This window comes from Echeneis naucrates, chromosome 7 (genome assembly GCF_900963305.1).
Source record: "Echeneis naucrates chromosome 7, fEcheNa1.1, whole genome shotgun sequence".
NCBI classification, from domain to species: domain Eukaryota; kingdom Metazoa; phylum Chordata; class Actinopteri; order Carangiformes; family Echeneidae; genus Echeneis; species Echeneis naucrates.
The window spans coordinates 23,740,308-23,758,544 of NC_042517.1; positions in this window are offsets into that span (position 1 = coordinate 23,740,308).

Consider the following 18,237-nt stretch of genomic DNA (forward strand, 5'->3'; position numbering starts at 1 on the left):
TTCAAATACTTAAATATAGAAGGCGTGGCTTTGTGGAGAAGCATTGATTTTCCCTAGAGCCTCAGGCTTGTTTTTGTATAAATGCATGATTAAATTGTAATTCTAATTGCCAGCAGTTGCTGCATGTTACTTAATTAGGAATTAATCATTACCCATAGAGAAATGATTATTTTCCACGTCAACGTGCTTGTGGCTTGCATTAGGATTTTCTATATTAACTGCTTCAACTTCATCAACACCTTCCATTTATTTCTTCCTCCTCTGTGCCAATTAAGGCACTTGTCCAGGTCTGATGGAGGTCATCAAGATATAGAGTTGAAAAAGGAACAGATAAGAACAGGATATAATCATAAACGTGCAAACACAAGCCCTGGAAATCATTATTTATACCAGTTTCAGGAATTACATCCAAGGTCAAGGTGTCAACAAATGTTCATTAAGTAAGAGATTAAGACAGTAACCTCATTAACACGTTTAGCAGAAGACAAGCCTCAGAAGCTGGCAGATCTCAGAGGTATGGTGCAGTGATAGTTGGTATGGTGCAGTGCAGTTTTTGTGCATAGTTGGGAAAATATTCCGATTTTTAAAACCCTGCATACGCACCTGTGTCAGCTTCATGTCACACCCTGTACATGTGCATTTTTAACAATAAATGGTCAATGCAAAACACCTCATGAATGCGGCATGCATATAAAATAAGACTCATGTACAAGTGTTACGTCTTGTTGGAAACAATGGCGGATGCAGGAAGAAAAGGTAAAAAATCTGCCCATCAAATGGGATACCGTGATGGCCATTTTTAGCCTGGTCTGACTCAAAGACTGCTGGATTGTGCTTAAAGTGCTGGTCGCACTGGACTAGAAAAGTTCTACAGTCACTTGAGTCACCTGAGTACTTCTCCAGAGGGGCCAAGTGCAGGGACATGGGAGCAACCTGTGACTGGTAACACAGCTGGCTGTAGCCGGGGGTGATGTTCCCAGATGCAAAAGGACCTGGTGGAGTTGATTAGCCAGATGGTTCACCTGAGTCATGACTGAGGCTTGGAATTCCTCCTGACGCTTGGAAAGCTCCTTCAGACCTCGGCTGATGATGCTTAGCTGTGTCTCATGCTGCTGGGTCTGTGCAGAGAGGGCCATTTAGAGGTCCCTTGAGTCCCTTGGTCAGTTCGTTTCTGTAATGGTTTGAACACAACCAGGAGGCCTCAAATGCAGTACTCAAAAAAAAAGAAAAAAAAGCAGATTTATTGACAAAAGACACTCTCTAGGAAGCTAAAATCTCACAAAAGAGTACATCCCAAAACTAACTCCAACCAGATGTGACACTGACAAAAGAAACTGACAACAAAACAAGGAAACAAAGACTATTTATACATGAGGAAGGAGGACACAGGGGACACCAATCAGGGCGGGGCTGATAATCACACTGGAGGAAAACCACACAAAGGGAGGAAATTGGGGTCTGAAACAAGAGGGAACAAGGTGAGTACAAAATAAAACAAGAAATGCATAACAGGACCAACACATGAACTAATCATGACATGAACGAAATTAACTAATTTGTTGAGACATGACACTTTTGTTTTAATGAAGGGTTATTTGAGTCATTGTTGCCTTTTTATCAGCTCCACTCAGTCATTCTTTTGCAATGCTGATGGCCATCTGAGTTACAACCATGTGATTGTCTGATTGGATATCTGCATGAAAGAGCAGTTGAACAGATACACAAAATAATGTGGACAGTGACTGTACATTAATGGGAACAATGTGAATTAAAGCGTTGTGAGGTCAGACCTTTAGAGGGTTTCATAATTACTTTGGTGAAATGACACCAGGCAGCAAAATCACCAGACAAGTCTGTACACACTGAACTAGTGTCTTCCAAACTCATAAGTATTCTGCCTCTTTTGCGATATGTCTGATTGGAGCAGCTCATTAATTCCATGCATCATCGCCTCCTTTCCAGCTTTCATTTGAGCTCAAGCAGCGCTTCATGATTTATGATGACGATGTTTTTTTCATGTTGCTCAAGAGACAATTTTCACATGTGGCTGACATATTTTGCCTAGGATTACTTTTAAGAAAACATAGACCGTTCACAGCAGCTCGCTGCAACAGAAGAATTTTTGTTTTTTGTTTTTTGTTACTCAAAAGACCTGGGACCTCACTTATAAAACTGTGCGCAAGATCGTCACTAAAAGTGCACTATGCCCAAAAGCTGAAGTTGGCTTATGCCAGAAAATATTTGGACTTATAAAACCTCGCATACGCACACCCGAAGCAAACTTTGCTGTATAAATCACTGACTTGACTACAAGTGTGCGCAGCTGTGCCGGCTTCATGTCACGCCCATTTTTGACCATTAGTGGTCAATGCAAAGGACCTTATGAATATAAAATAGGAGTCAGCTACAGGTGTTATATCTTGTTGGAGGTCAAGGCAGAAGAAACAAAATGAGGAAGAAAAATACATTTTTCAGAATTTGAAGTGGTGCTTGTTGGTGAAGTGGCGGCCCAAAAGAATATCACAACACCGGGATCACCAATCAAAAAAAAGAGTGGCAAGAGGTTGCTACAGTGGTCAACGCTGCAGTAATTCAGGGTACGCGGTGCCAGAAATTAAAAAGAAGTGGTCTGACATAAAGATGAATTTTTTACTAACAGCACATGTTTAATTTATAGTTTCAGTGGTACTGACTGTAGTCTGTGTATTAAATAATGGTCGTTCACTGCAGGTAGGTACCAAGCGGCGGCTGTCCTCCCACAGCCAGAGCATAGCTGCAACTTGGGGGGACCCAGTGCTCCTGACATGTTACCAGTGGACTCAAAAATCATGTCCATAATTGGCACCGCAAGTGTGAGTGGCATACTGCCAGAGGGGGAAGGAGACACTGACATCTCAAAAGAAAAAGGTTAAGAAAACTCAGCGTCAGCGGTGAGTGGAGAAGAGGACATTGACCCCAGTGAGGGGTCCTCAGCTACAGGCCATTCGACTACCCCCAGGAGTGCCCATCTTTTTGGTTCAGCTGCGGGGGGTCAGGTGCTAACCGGTACGGTCCTACAGCTACAAAGAGAAATGATACAGGTGATAAACAACGTGACAGAGGAGTTGAGGAAATGTACTGATGTGATGCTCGACATAGCTGAAACATTAAAAGTAATTTGTAAAAATTAACCTTTGGTTGTCTTTATAAACGCTGCATGACATCCTGGCGGAGTCTTGCACCCTGTTGATCTCCCGCTTGTTGTGAAGGGGGCTCTGTATCCGGGTCATGATGCTGAGAGGGAGGGAGAGGGTTATCTTCTCTGAGTGCCAGGTAATGCAATACGCCACATGCAATTATGATGCGGCATACGTTGGTGGTTTGGTACAGAAGCCTTCCCCCAACAAATCCAAAGCGCGCCACTGGCACTTCAGGAGGCCAATGGCACGCTCCAACACTGTCTGCGTTTCCTCTGCGCTTTGTGCACTTAAAAATGTAATGAGGAGCCAGCCTCGCAGTGGGTATCCACCATCACCTGCAAGGTACTAAATCAGCAAAAGCCACAATGCTTACAGTTTCTCTCTTTTATATTTATCTACTTATGAAAGTCACCTAGAAGCCAGCCATCCCACCCTGCATCTGCCTGTAGTCTGGTCCCTACATTGCTGTGTGTCGGGATGTAATGATTTAATTGCACCAAAGATGCTTAAATATGACACTTAATAAGATGCTACTATATCAAACACTTACCTGTCTGCCAATTAATGTTGGAAACAGCTGGTTGCCAGGAACCCCAAAGTGGTGAGGTCTGGAGTCTGGATGGAGTGGTTCCGGTGCGTTGCCCTCTTTAATGCTGGACCCAGTTCAGCACATAGATCCAAGAGCAGCTCTAGGGAATCTAAAATGGTTCATGAGACAGTCATCATCATGGGCCAATAAGTTGTAATGGTCCCTGAAGACCTTCTCCCTGCTAATCCTGTCATTGGCAGTGCCAGAGTTGCCATGGTGCAGCATAAAGCACAGGGCTCACCGCTGTATTTACAGGCTTACAATAATAGCACCCGTAAAGTTGCACACATTTTACGTCCAGTCTGTTTTTTATAGACACAACCTTTGCGTATAAATCGCGTACGCAAATTTTACTTACAGTTTTTGTGTGTACGCAAGCTTTGGTAACTCTAAAAGGCTCATGGTGTGAGTATGAATGGTTGTTTGTTTATATGATCGTGTGACAGGTCAGGGTAAAGGTAATGGATGCAACTACTTGGAAAGTTAGTGTTATAGAATCATAGCGAGAATGTTCTAGGTTTGACCCACCCGTGGTTTCTCTATGTGGAGTTGTGAGCGTGAATTGAATAGTCATCTATGCTGTTGATCTGGCAATCTGTCCTAGATTGATTTTTTTGTGATTCATCTGTAACATATGCACTCTCAGGTCCACCAAAGTTGAGATTAAAAGTAAAACTGAACACCCTCAGGGTATTGCCATTTCCTAAACCTCATTGTGTGTGTGCTGTCAAATTAGCTGCTTGCTTGTTTTTCATTAAAGTTATACAGCTGATGTATAAGCTGTAGTTATCAAAAACGGCATTTTTCCAACTTAACCAACATTGCTCAACCTGCCCATCTCTGTCCTTTTAAACTGGTGAAACCAACACCATTCACACCTTTGTCACATCCTACTTAGACTACTATAATAACACTCTTTTTGGCTCCACCCTTGAGGCCTTCAACTCATCTCCAAATGTCCAGAATTCTACTGCCCAACTACTGACTCAAACCTGATCTCATGAGCGCATCGCCCCTGTCCTCTGGAACCTCCACCTGCTCCCCATCACTCAGTGCATCGAAAATAAACTACTCCTCCATAATCTTACCCCCTCCTACCTCACTGAGCTGCTCCACCCATATACTCCCTGCAATAATTTATGATCATCTGTATCAACCTCCATTCATCCAAAACACCAGACCTGGGGGGACACAGCCTTCTCAGTGCTGCCCCCATCCTCTGGAACTCACTTCAAATCACTCTTCGACTGCACTGACAACACTGAAATCACTTTTCAAGACCCACCTTTTCAAATGCACTTTCAATGTTTGACTCTTTTGAAGTTTTCCTGATTTATTGTTTTTTTTGTTTTCTTTGCATGCTTTTATTGATGTAATTGAATTTATTCTGTATGTTCTTATAGTTTTTAATCAATTTACATCTTGTACAGTGTCTTTGAACACTGTGCACTGTGTCAGAATAAAAAGTCAAGCCAAGTGTAGATAGTTGGGATTATTAATAAATCCCACGGTATCGATATATCAATACCCACACGTTGCCCGTTTTGGTATCGACTACTAATTAATGAATGCAAAATAAAAGTGCATGTGTGTACTCCAAATATGTATATTTTTTTGGTAACTTAGGCCAGTGTTTTGTGCCTACACAACCCCCAGCCAGCAGCATATTGAATTGGTCCATCCGAGTAACGTGACCAGAAGAGCCGTGAGTTGTGTGTTTACATCCTGCTAGCAACATCACGGTGAGGAGCATGCGCATTTCTGAGAGTTTCTGATGGAGCGGAGGAAACGGATAAAAAGCTAATTCTTTTTTTGAGAAACGTTCTTTCTGTACAAAGGTTTATACTTAGATCTCTGTCAGGACCAGATTATGCTGGTCACCAAATGTGTGGTTATTTTGTAAAAGTCCAAATGTGCACTTTTTTTGTTTTTCACTATTTTATTTTGTATATTATTTACTGTAATGTATTGCTTGTAAATATGAATTTCCATTTCTGTCAGGATGATTTTATTTTTTAGAAAAGAATGCTGCTCAGTGTCTTGTTTTATTTAATTAATATTTATATATTATTTGTTTAACTTTTATATTTTGAACTATGTCGTTATATGGCCAGCATTTGACGTGATTTGTTTTAAACGTTCTAATGCTATGATTGAGAAAAAATTATTCACCGATAAGAAATTACCAGTAATCGGTATCGTATCTTAAAAGTGTGGTATCGCCTATCACTAGTTGGGATAAGTGCGCGTTCATGGCATTCTTAAATAGACCACGGGATCGATCACAGCATCACTGATGAAGAAATGGAGAAGACTAATGCCTCATATTTCACGGCCGCTGAGCAAGAGCTGCTTATGGAGTTTTATGAAGACGTAAAACCCATAATTACAAGAAAAGGCAAAGACATTGCCATAATCGAAGAACGGGAGAAAGCCTGGTAAACTGCATAAGTAGTCTGAAAATGTACAATTATTAAACAGTGCTGCACACTGTTAGTCCGGACTTTGTATGTAATCAAATGCTTTAATTACAATGTACATAAATTATTTAAGTTTTATTACATCATTATAAAATGTTAAGTATTTTCTTCTCATTTGTAGACATAGTCAAAGGTGCGATTAAGTTGAAGTTTTAGTTGAATGGGCTTAAACCACTAAGTTTTAGTTATGACCACACAGGGCCCCCTCAATCTAAGGTGAGTTATATCTTTTGCTGCGAATCAAAAAGTGAGCCGCAGCTGATATGTATTCTCTCAGCTTGGTGCGTGTGGTATCTAGCTGTTGGTGGGAAAGTTTAATTTAACAGTGCATTTCACTTTTTACCAGTTCAACGTCGTTTTTATCATTTAGTGGGGGGTGGCTGCTTCAAACTGCTTCATTTTTCAATTGCTGCATTTATTACTGGAGTCGCTGTTTGTGGATATATCTCTGGATTATAACACTTTTGAAAACATTTAATAATACGAATACGAATAATGTAAGTACACAGCTTAAACATTTTAAACATATACCAGTTGTTTTTGTAATTTTATGTAGTCAGCGTTTGATGTGCCGTTCTTCCCTTGTTAGCTATCTGTTCGCTAGCTGTGTTAGCTTCACTGAACACCCGACCGAAAACACAGAAGCCACAGTCGTCCGAGGCAGTTGCAGCCAAACACGTTTGGCAGCAGGAGAGGAGTAGAGAGCACAGAAAAAGATACAGCGGTCCATTGTTGCTCTACGGTTTATTGAATCAGGTAAGTGCCCATAAATTAGCTAACGAGACGACCATTGTTTCAAATAGGGCTAGCTTAAGGATAATTATCTGAAACAACCAGAAATCTAGTGAAATTGCTTAACGCATGGGACAAAGCTATGACATTTTAAAGTCAACTGTGTAGGTCACTTGACTATTGGCTTTCATAAAGTAAATTTACTTAATGTTAGCTAATCTGAAGGGAACATAGAGTTAACATTACAACGCCCAATATAATTTGCAGTATCAAAATATAGATTTATTGTAACTTAGGGTTTAGTTTTCAGGGATCAGGGGGACGTTTCCCTCTCGCTTTTTGAAATCCTCTTTATGTCCCCTCCACTTTACAATTTTTTTTAAACCACAAGCCATCAACACCATGTAGGAGCAGGACTTTTTTTTTTTTAATCACAGGATTGAACAGGGCCATCACTGCACATAACTGCCATGAATCAGTTACCATTACCATTATCAGTAAAGAATTTTTCCTGCATTTGTGAGATTACTTACTCTTATCTTACTTCTTATCTTGTAAATTAGTGAGTTTTTTTCCTCAATGTTTCATTTGTTCTCATTAACTTTATTTTTATCATAGATAGGTGAGTTTTCCTCATAAGTTTGTAGGTAGGTTTTTTCTTTTAAAACCAAACTTACACCCTTGATTACAATGCTTTGGAAGTGCAATTACTGTTCTTTTAGTTGTTTACATCAGGGGTGCCTAGGTACATTTAAATCAAAGTTTAGCTGTCTGTCACGTGGGTTTGCTGAATCTTGGGTTAGGGTTAGGGTTATGTAGCATTGACTCCACTTTACAGTACACGAGTAAAGTACACAAGGAACAGAACTGGAAGAGGTTTAACGCAGAAATCATTGGTGATGATCACATTGTAAGCCATGACAGTTGTGATGCACAAGAGCAAATGTCAGATGCAGGCGATATGGAGGACTTAAAAGAAGTGAGTGAGGTGACCAGTGAGAGTGAAATTCATGATTTACAGAAACAGCTTGAACACACGTTTAGCATCTCTTTTGCTAAATATGCAAACTGTTCTACACATGCCAGAAAGTGCTGTGCAAGAAGTGACACAGCAACTTTGTCAGATCAATAAGTTGTCACAGCCACTTCTTCAAACCAAAGTAAAGGCTGTACTAAAGAAATATTATGTGGATGTGGATGAAACAGTTGTGAAAGAAGTTATCAGTGCTGTATCAGACAGTAGGATGACGACATATTGTGTCAAAGATGGACCCTTAGGAACTGCTAAAAAGAGTGCAGCCTATGTACGCAGAGAGTTTCCATTGGTAAATCCCATTCAATATGCTGTAAAACAAGGCAGAAAACCTCTTGCATACGTTCCCATTATTCCCATGTTACAGAAGCTGCTGAAGAAAAATGATGTTTTAGACAAAGCTATGTCAGAAATATGATTGATGTTTTGCTCCCTGACCAGTCTGCCATTAATGCTGTCAGGCCAAATTTTAGCATTTCCCCAGTCTACATTGTCGGCCACTTGGGGGGCTCACTCTTTTCTGAGGCCTGCAACGTTATGTAGCACTGTGCTTGCTATTATGATGTTGCAGGCTCTGTCTGGGGAAACCCTGACAACCGGTCTTCATTAGCATAGCATTACAGCACTCAAACTGACCACAATAATACCACATGGCTGAATATAGAAAGACTGTTGCAATTACAAACATCAATGATGGGTCAATTAACAAAATATCTGTGATTTTTCAATGCAGGATGCAACATTTTCAGAAGGACCATGGAAATGTTTTAAAACATATTCAATTCTGACAGGACTGACAGCGGAACCACCAGACGACTCACCAGGATTAATCTTAGCCTGGTTGTCAGCCTGGTAGAGAGCAGGCTAGCTTCAGCGAATAAATCACTATAGTAACTTGACTGGAATAAATTTAACCTACTTTCATGCTACCAAACTGAGGCGAAGTTCAGCCAAGATTCCCAACATATCGTGGCTTAATCGCTTATCCTACTTTTGTACAATACCCCCTTGGTCTCTGCCAAGATTCCAACATACTGGAGCCAACAGCCTTTTGCTTGGTGATGTTTCCTGTGCGATATATAGAAAATAGAAAGCCCATTATTCATGTAATGCACAATGCAATGCTAGTCAATCAATCAATAGATTTGAAAACAGGGAAGCACTGTGGGAAGAGAGGAGTCTTCCCATGAGAGGGAAATTGGATTCCTCCTCAGTTGGGACTATTTCAGCAATATTTATCAGTTCCGAAGAAGAATCTCCCCACCAGACAGTTCCAGGTTAATCATTCATGTACCAGTAATGCTTTTCATAACACTGAAATGTCAAATGTATGTTCCAGAGGCCCTTACTGAAAGATTATCAGCTATTTCATAGAAAAATAGCTTCAGCTGCTTATGAAATTGCTAAGAACTTCTCTCAGAGTCATGATTAACCTCATTTTGGAGCAGATCACGTTGTACTGATCTTATAAAACATTTGGGAAAATAGCTGTTTCGTCTGTACATCGTCAATGATTTGATTTAATGTGAAAGGAACAGTGTTTAGGTCAGTGGTGGCACCAGAGAATTATTACTAAGGGAGCAATGTGGGGTCCTGATCGCTTTTAGCGGGTGCTAGTGAATTCTGACACAACAAACACCAACAAGTAATACTAGATCAGATATTAAAGATTTATTCATCCCTGGCTAACAGACTACATCGGTGTTCTGTGTACCTTGCAAATACAAAACAATGTCCCCTTTCCAAATAACATAACACCACAAACAAAAACAAACCAAAATAAGACAAAAAATAAAGAGAAAGGCATTCAGATTTCCTGGATTTCAGATTGTAACATCTCACTAAATGTTTATCATGAAAAACACAACCATATTTAACTCATTGACTGAACATATGCCAAACAATAAGCACAAACAGTAAAAGTAGCCACCACAACATCAGTGGATTTACAAAATCTCACGACAAAAAAAGTCAAATCTCATGTGCTGTCTGATTGCAAACCAGCCAATCAAATCACATGACACAAGAGCAGAAAAGTTCAAGGGTCATCATCATTTTAATGTTATAAACAATATTATTTCTTGTCAGGATTGTTACCTATGATTGCTACATACAGTCTTGATTTTATATATATATATATATATATATATATATATATATATAGAGAAGGGTGGGTAGAAGGGGGATCTCAGACTTTTGCAGGAGCCTGCTAGCCCCTCCCTCCTGTCGTCAATGGTTTAGGTGAGCCACCTTCCAGGATTTCATCCACTGAGGAAGCCAAAAAACAGACAGAAATTAGAAAAAGAATAGTCCCTAGTAAAGGTGGACTGTCACGGTGGCAACCTGCTCAGTCAGCTGAGAGACCATCAATAAAGATTCCTAATGTGTCTTCTGGATGTTGTGTAATATTACATGTCTGTTTTCGTTAGTGATGTTAGTAGCACAGTAAAGCTGAGACTGAGTTGTTACTTATATTGTAAAATAGCAAATTTTGTAATCTCTAGCTGGCTTACTGTCAGTAATTCTTTGGAGCATATAATAGTAATGTTAGCATTGGCATTTTTTATTTTTTTTGTTCTGCTCTTGTGTACACAGTGTACCTTTATTCAGTTGTGCCTCTTCTTTACATTACGACAGCCTGTGTTGTGCTTCACCCTGAAGACTGCGAATGTGAATGCGTCGTAGTTATCATAAACATTGATTGTGAAGACAGTCTCATAGCATGTTGTGTATTAATCCACAGAGACTCTGCCTGTATTTTTAATACTAATTGTTGGGGATGTGTTTCGACTGCAGCCTGAGCAGTTGGTGTATAGCATAGCAAAGATTTATTTTTCTCTGATTCATTGCTTTTGCTATCACCCTTTGAGCTCCATTCACTCTGCTGATTACCCATGTCCCCCATTGACTGCTACATTTAAGGACAATCCCTGTTAATCAAGGGCATTTAGTAGTCACTTCTTGTCCATCTTCACTGATTTGCTGCATAATTGTGGTTTCCCCAAGTTAAAAAAACAATGACACATTGTACAAACAAAATATGTGCTTAATCAAATAGGACTTTCTGCACATTTACATTATTACAGTAGTTATTTCAGAGAATTTGACAATGGGAAATTAAACACTGTAGCTCAAAATACATTCATAGGTATATTTAAAGATGCTATCTGTAAATTTATGGTATTTGACAATCATTTTAGTTAACTGAACAAATATTCACTGGGAGTCATCCTCTATCAGGATGTCTCTGTAGTGTCCCGAGGCAGGAGTCAGGACTGGATCTCTGGATCTTTACTGGGCAACTGTGGGAACAGACAGAAACACACACAGACTGTGAACTGTGTGTGAACTAGAAAACAGGAAACCCAAAAATAAATGACATCAGTAATTCTGTTTTTTTTTTTTTTTAATAGATTAAACAATTAGGCAACCAAACTTAATATGGTAACCAGAAAACCCATTTCACTATCTGAGTCTGACATTTAAATCCAAATGGACGGATATCACATTCAGCAGCAACAACATGTACAGAACTTAAATGAACGGACTCATGCAGGACAAGTGCGACATCAGCAGTTTGAACATTCATCAGCAGAGAACAACACAGTTACACTAACCTCTGGCCATGTTAGAAAAAGCGATGAATACTTTATCAGTGAAACAGTCATCAGACACAAAACCAAACACAACGATAGCTACCTGCTAACAATAGCTAATGTGAGGGTAGTGATTTATCAGAGGGATGCTAATGTTAGCTCCAAGGCTGTCCACTGGAGGTATGAAATGAATTAAATTATGGTTCCCAGGCATTATCTGGGACACTCAACTCAAACAGTGTTTGGCTGACATGTTCGATGTGGCTGTCTCATACATCCTCCATGAAGATCATCAGTCCATGAGGACACGTCTGTCCCCTGCATGACTGACAGGACGGACACTAACTGTCATTCTTCAGAGTCAGCCGGTTGGTCATTATGGGCGGGGCCCAAACTGCCCAAACTGGAAACAGGCGAAAATTTGTTGTGCTTCACCCTGAAAATTGCGGGTAATCAAATTTCAAATGCGATTGGCTGAAGGCAAACACACCTGCTGTCCGAAATACAACTACAAAACAAAGCATGTGCTAACCCTAACCCCCGCCAGAGTTCATTTATAATGAGACTCTTCTGAAACCACCCCGAACTTCAAAGATGGTCTTCAAACACCTATTGATAATGAATTCATTCATATTCATCACATTCATATTGACAGTCTATGTCAATGTCATGCTGCTTAATGTTCTCAATAACATGCTAACATGATCAGTAACACGCTGAGTTAGAAGGAGTGAGGAGTGGATCTGCTATGCTCTAAACTTTGTCCTCTATCCACAAGTGACAAGTAGGGCCATTTTCACGTTGCTCTACAGAGCAGAGGTGTCCAAATCCGATCCTGGAGGACCGCTGTCCTGCATGTTTTAGATGTCGCCCTGCTCCAACACACCTGATTCAAATGATCAGCTCGTCCTCAAGCTTGGCTGAAGGAGTCAGTCATTTGAATCAGGAAATATCTAAAACATGCAGGACAGCGGCCCTCCAGGACCAGATTTGGACACCTCTGCTCTGTAGAGCGTCTGACTTGTCCACCAAATTCACAGTAAATTCACAGTCATAGTCTGGGAGGGACATGAATGTTTGAATTAAATGTGTCTCAAAAACAAGTGGACTTGCTAGTCCAGGATCAGTCCAGAATCATCTGTTCATCATCTCTATTCTAAGACAGGTATCAGACTCGTTTTAGTACACATTCCCAAAATATCCATATGTGTTGACACACGATGCAGACTTCATTTTCTATTTTCAATCAACTCATACTTCTTTTTTATTAGGGCTTCTACAAGATGGAAACACTTTGCGCTGCACTGGTACTTGATGGAGAACTTTGTGCACAGCGAAATAAAGAACCAACTTGAGATTGAAGTGGGAAAACTGTCATTTTTGATTATTTTGTCAGTCACTTCTCATTTTCCTTTCTCCATTGTAAAATAGAATAATGTTATCAGCAGATTATATACGGGTTGCACCATGCATTGCATCAACCCTCATCTGCCATCCTCGATTGATTAAAGATAACAGATGCTGGCAGAGTATGGCTTATTATTGGCCTCACATTCCTGACATTTATGAAGTCTGAAGGTCGCAGGCTTCAGATAAAAGGTTCACTGTTTCAGCTTTTACCACTTTCTCACGGATTTCTTCGCAGCTGCTGCATACAGAATGAATAATCACTGTTAAGTATCATCTCCACTGATTACAATTCACTTTCCCTTCCAAGCAGAAAGTTAGGAATTGAAGGATGAACCTTAAAATAATTTTGAAGATGAATAGCTTCTAGGTCTGTGTGCATCAAAAATTGTTCTTAATCAATGTCACTTTCTTCACTGACCCTCATCATGGACCTCACAATTGTTCATGTGGGGTTTTTACCTCTTAATTTGTGAGGGAAAATGTTATATGTGGGCAAGTGCAATTACAGTCTTAAAGAGATGTCTTCATGTCAAATGGCAGTGAATGTAGTCTCTGAACTTAGGACACAGGTCAAAAGTGGATACTTTTTACTGTATGTATGTATGTATGCTAGACTGGCACAGCCATTGTTATCACTGAGCACAGCTTTCGATTCTGGAACATTCTTATTTATTGTGACTTGTAAAACAAAGGAGTCAAGCTGACAAAATGTATTGGGTAGAGGTAGCTACATTTCTCTCTGTTACCTTCTTTGTATGTAAAAGCTTCATTAAAATTTAACATGTTCAATGTTTTTGATATAAGCTGCATTATATTGTTATCCATAGAATATCCCAAGCTCATGTACACGGTCAGTGCAATGTATAATATGCTACAGATGCATTTACAGAGTTTGGTTGATGTTTCCATCAGAAAGGGGAAAAGAGTGATCCCAGTCACTCTGACTGCAGGGTTAGGATAAGGGTTTGGTATTTTTGAAACTGCTGATCCCCTGGCATCTTCATATAAATAACGTCCTGTTTAGGTTTTACACACAAAGAAGAGCCCACTTCTGGTGTGCTCCTAATTAAGTGCTAAAGTGTAAATAATTAACCCTTTGACATGACAATGCTGTTGGTTAGCGCTGTTGCCCTATAATAAGAAAGTCGTGGGTTTGGTTCCCGGCCATGGATCCTTTCTGTATGGAATTAACATAATCTGAGAGTGTCTGCGTGGGTTTCCTCCCACCATCCAAAGACATCATGTTTCAGTTTACTGGTGACTCTAAACTGTCTGTAGGTCTGAGTGTGAGTGTGAGTGGTTGTTGGTCTCTGTCTGTCTCTGTGTGTTGGCCCTGTGATGGACTGGCGACCTGTCTAGGGTGCACCCCACCCTCGCTCAGTATGAGCTGGGAGTGGCCCAGCAACCCCTGCAACCCAGAAATGGAGAAGTGGTAGAAGATGAATGAATGAATAGTAGTGCTATGGGAAAGGTTTGGTTAGGTGTAGGACAAGATTGTGAATTTGGCTGAAAGAGAAAGTTAAAACACCTTCAGGATGATCGACCGTCATCATTATGGTTACAATACTGAACTCATAGTTAAGGTTATAGAAAAGTTGTGGCTTTGCAGACCTTTCTTCCCCTGCAACACTGTCGACTCACTTGCTTCTTTGCTCCCTCTGTTATGACTCCAGGGCTCTGGTTGTAGCAACCAGAGCCATTTGCTTCACAATAAAACATAGATACGCAAAGATATAGTCAAGTGCATTGCAAATGGTTCGCAAACATAAAAATGTGAACCCAGGCAGTTCTACAAGGAATTTCTTTCCAGCAGGCAAAGGGCAAACGGTTCATGAGGGCAGTGGGGTGTGTGGGGTCGCTGGCTATGTCAGTGGCCTTAAGCATGGATTGATGGGATGGAAGTATCACAAACAACATTTTTGCAATCAGATTTTTGTACAATTGACATAAACAAGCTGATGTAAACAGGAAGCAGATTATTTACCTTATCTCAGCTGGTTGGTTGCGAAAGACACCAAAAACTAGGGACACACGTAACATTACCACAGAGAATTTAACTGAAGAACCGATGCGGGCAAAGACAAAAAGTGTCAAATAAGGTGGGATGTGATGGGACAGAGAGGGGAGGTTTGTAGAATGGTTTGTACCATTCTAGATGTTGGGGTTCCTCACTCAGGGCTTCGGATGTGAAAAGGTGATGAGTTGTAATGTTATGACCATGACGTCCTTCAGCCCCGATTTTTAAAATGCATCCACAGGGGATTTTCTGTGTAACCATCCATATTGCAGACATAGCTGTGCATCACATGTTGCCCAAATTTTGATGCTGTATTTTGCAGCATTGCTCAGCATATATTGTCAGAATGGGCACAGCCCATGAACCACAATCAAGCATTCATCAAAAGTCATCATGCCAAGTATCAGGTATATTAAGGTGTCAACACTGGTCAACACAATTTGACTCTGTCATAATCAATAAAAAAAATTAAAAAATAAAATGAAATTTCAAAGTGCATTTAAAGGTACTGTACTTGGCACCTCAGCAGTGTAAGAACCAATGTCTTGGGCTTCTCTCTGAAGCCCAATAAGAATAAAGTAGATTTCAGGTACACTTTCTGGGTACAGGTTGTGAGCATTTGTCTGTGAACTGACATCTCTGATGCTTTCACAGTATTGCTATAGATCTGACTCATAAACAAACGCCACATGGGCATTCATTTTTGGTATACTGGACCTTTAGATGAGCACAGCTGCATAATGGTTACCTATTTTGCCCCACAATGAGAAGGTCGTGGGTTCAGTTCCCGGGCCTGGATCCTTTCTGTGCAGAGATTGCATACACTCCCTGTACCTCTGTGGGTTTCTTTGCTCCCACCATCCAAAGACATCATGTTTGGGTTAACTGGTGACTCTAAATTGTCCGTAGGTCTGTGTGTAAGTGTGAGTGGTTGTTGATCTCTGTCTGTCTCTGTATGTTGGCCCTGTGATGGACTAGGGACCTGTCCAGGGTGACCCCGCCCTCACCCTGTGTGAGCTTTGATTGGCTCCAGCACACCTGCAACCCAGAAACAGATAAGCAGTAGAAGATGAATGAATGGATTTTTAAAATCACTTTAAGCTGGCCAAGGGTTATATAGAGACTGATAATTGAGTCACCTTCCACCTTCTCCTTCAAGAAGGAATTGCAGGATGATGACGTGATGCAGCTGAGTTAGATAGACACTTGTCCTGGAGCTCTTCAAGTATCCTTGGTCTAAACTTATCAAAAAATACCCACTCTTTCTACAACTTCACTTACGGGTTACAATATGGACTTGAGACTTGGTAAAAAAAAAAATTACAAGGTTCAAAACTTGTCAGTTGAGCAACTACAGGAAATAAAATGAGGTAATGAAGCTCTTTCTAAAAATCAACCAGTCTATTTCAGGGCTGAAAACGGTGAGAGATGGGATGTGCTCTTGTATCACAGAGGCATAGGAGCTGGATTCCCACCTCCTTCAGCTAAGTAAAGAAAAGGACTTTCTGATGGATAAAGTTGAGCAGCTGGAGAATTATAGCCGGTGCAACAATATTCATATTGTCAATCTCAGAGAAGGCAGTGAGGGGTTGGACCCGGTGCGCTTTTTTACCAACTGGATTCCCTCCATTATGGGACAACAACATTTGGCTGAGCGAGCTCACCGGTCCCCAGCCTGTTGAAGTACCAGGACTGGGATAAAATCCTATTGTCCATTATGTACAATGGGGACGCGGTGCTGTTTTTTCCGGACCTGAGGGCAACCTTGGTGAAGTGCAGGGAGGAATACAGCGACGGCAAGGACATTTTCATTCAGCCTCCTCCATCCTGCAATATTAAGAGTTACCCTACCCGATGGAGAGAACTTCAGAGGATGCGACTTCTCCCAACTGATTTTGGCCTGTACTGCAGCTCCTCGGACCACAGAGAGGACAGCGACGGGTTTGCTTCCATCTTCTCCACAAACTGTTGACTGACTTTCCTGTGAGTGCAGCGCCATCCATTTGATTTGTTTGGCTGTTATTGACAGCAGAGGTGAATTTGTTATTGTGTTGCTGCACTGCAGATGTTGATTCCAGGCTCTCTTTTATTATTTAAGAGGGTGTTTCTGTACTTTATATATATATATATATATACTTTTATATCTCACTTGTATACCGAGTGATTTCAAGTGTTTAAAACAAATAAAGAAAAATGGCTTCAGGCTTGGCAGGGAATTAGCCTAGCATGTCAGTTTTAAAAAGTGTCAAAGGTATGACCTGTTTTGTAATTCTTGATGGTGCCATATGTTTAGTGAGTCGGCACTTAAGGGAACAGGGAGGTTTTTGTTTTTTGGGGATTTATTTTGTGTTTTGTTATATTGAAAGAGAGGCATAATATATTTCAAGTCTATTTAAAGGAGACAATATGGTGAGCTGGCTCCAGACTTGTTTTTTTTTTTTTTTTTTTTTTACATGGACAAAGTAGTGAAATTCGTCAGTTTTAATGTTAATGGTCTAAATGGACCAATTAAAAGGAAAAGGGTGCTGACATGCCTAAAAAAAGTCAAACAATAGCTTTTATCCAAGAAGCTCACCTCACTACACAAGAGCATAAAAATTTAAGAAGAGAATGGATAGGATAGGATAGTATTTTCTTCATCATTTAACTCTAAGGCAAGAGGAGTTGCTATTTTAATAAAAAAAAATATATATTTCCATTACTATTCAGGAAACATTTAGTGATCCACTGGGCCGTTATATGTTAATAAATAGTCAAATTTACTGAGAAAACTGGATGCTTCTGAATTTATATGCTCCAAATTATGATGTCTTTTTTAATTCAAGATATTTTTCTTAAGGCATCGGGAGGCATCAACATTTTCTCATAAGGGGTGACTTCAACGTCTGTCAGCTAAAACCACCCTGGTGTCTATGAAGGACTTAAATTTAACAGATATTTGGAGGCAAATACATCCCCAATCCAGGGATTATTCCTGTTACTCTAGCCGTCATGATTCTCTACTAGCATAGACCTTTTTTTTTTATTGTCCACACAAATAACTTATAGAGCATTAGAATCTGAATATCTGTCAAGAATACTTTCTGACCATTCATTACTTACTCTGTCCATTCTAATGCCAGAGAAATCACAATATTTTTTACAGGTGGTGTTTGAACCCAACCCTTCTCAAAAACATGATATCTGTAAATTTATTAGAGC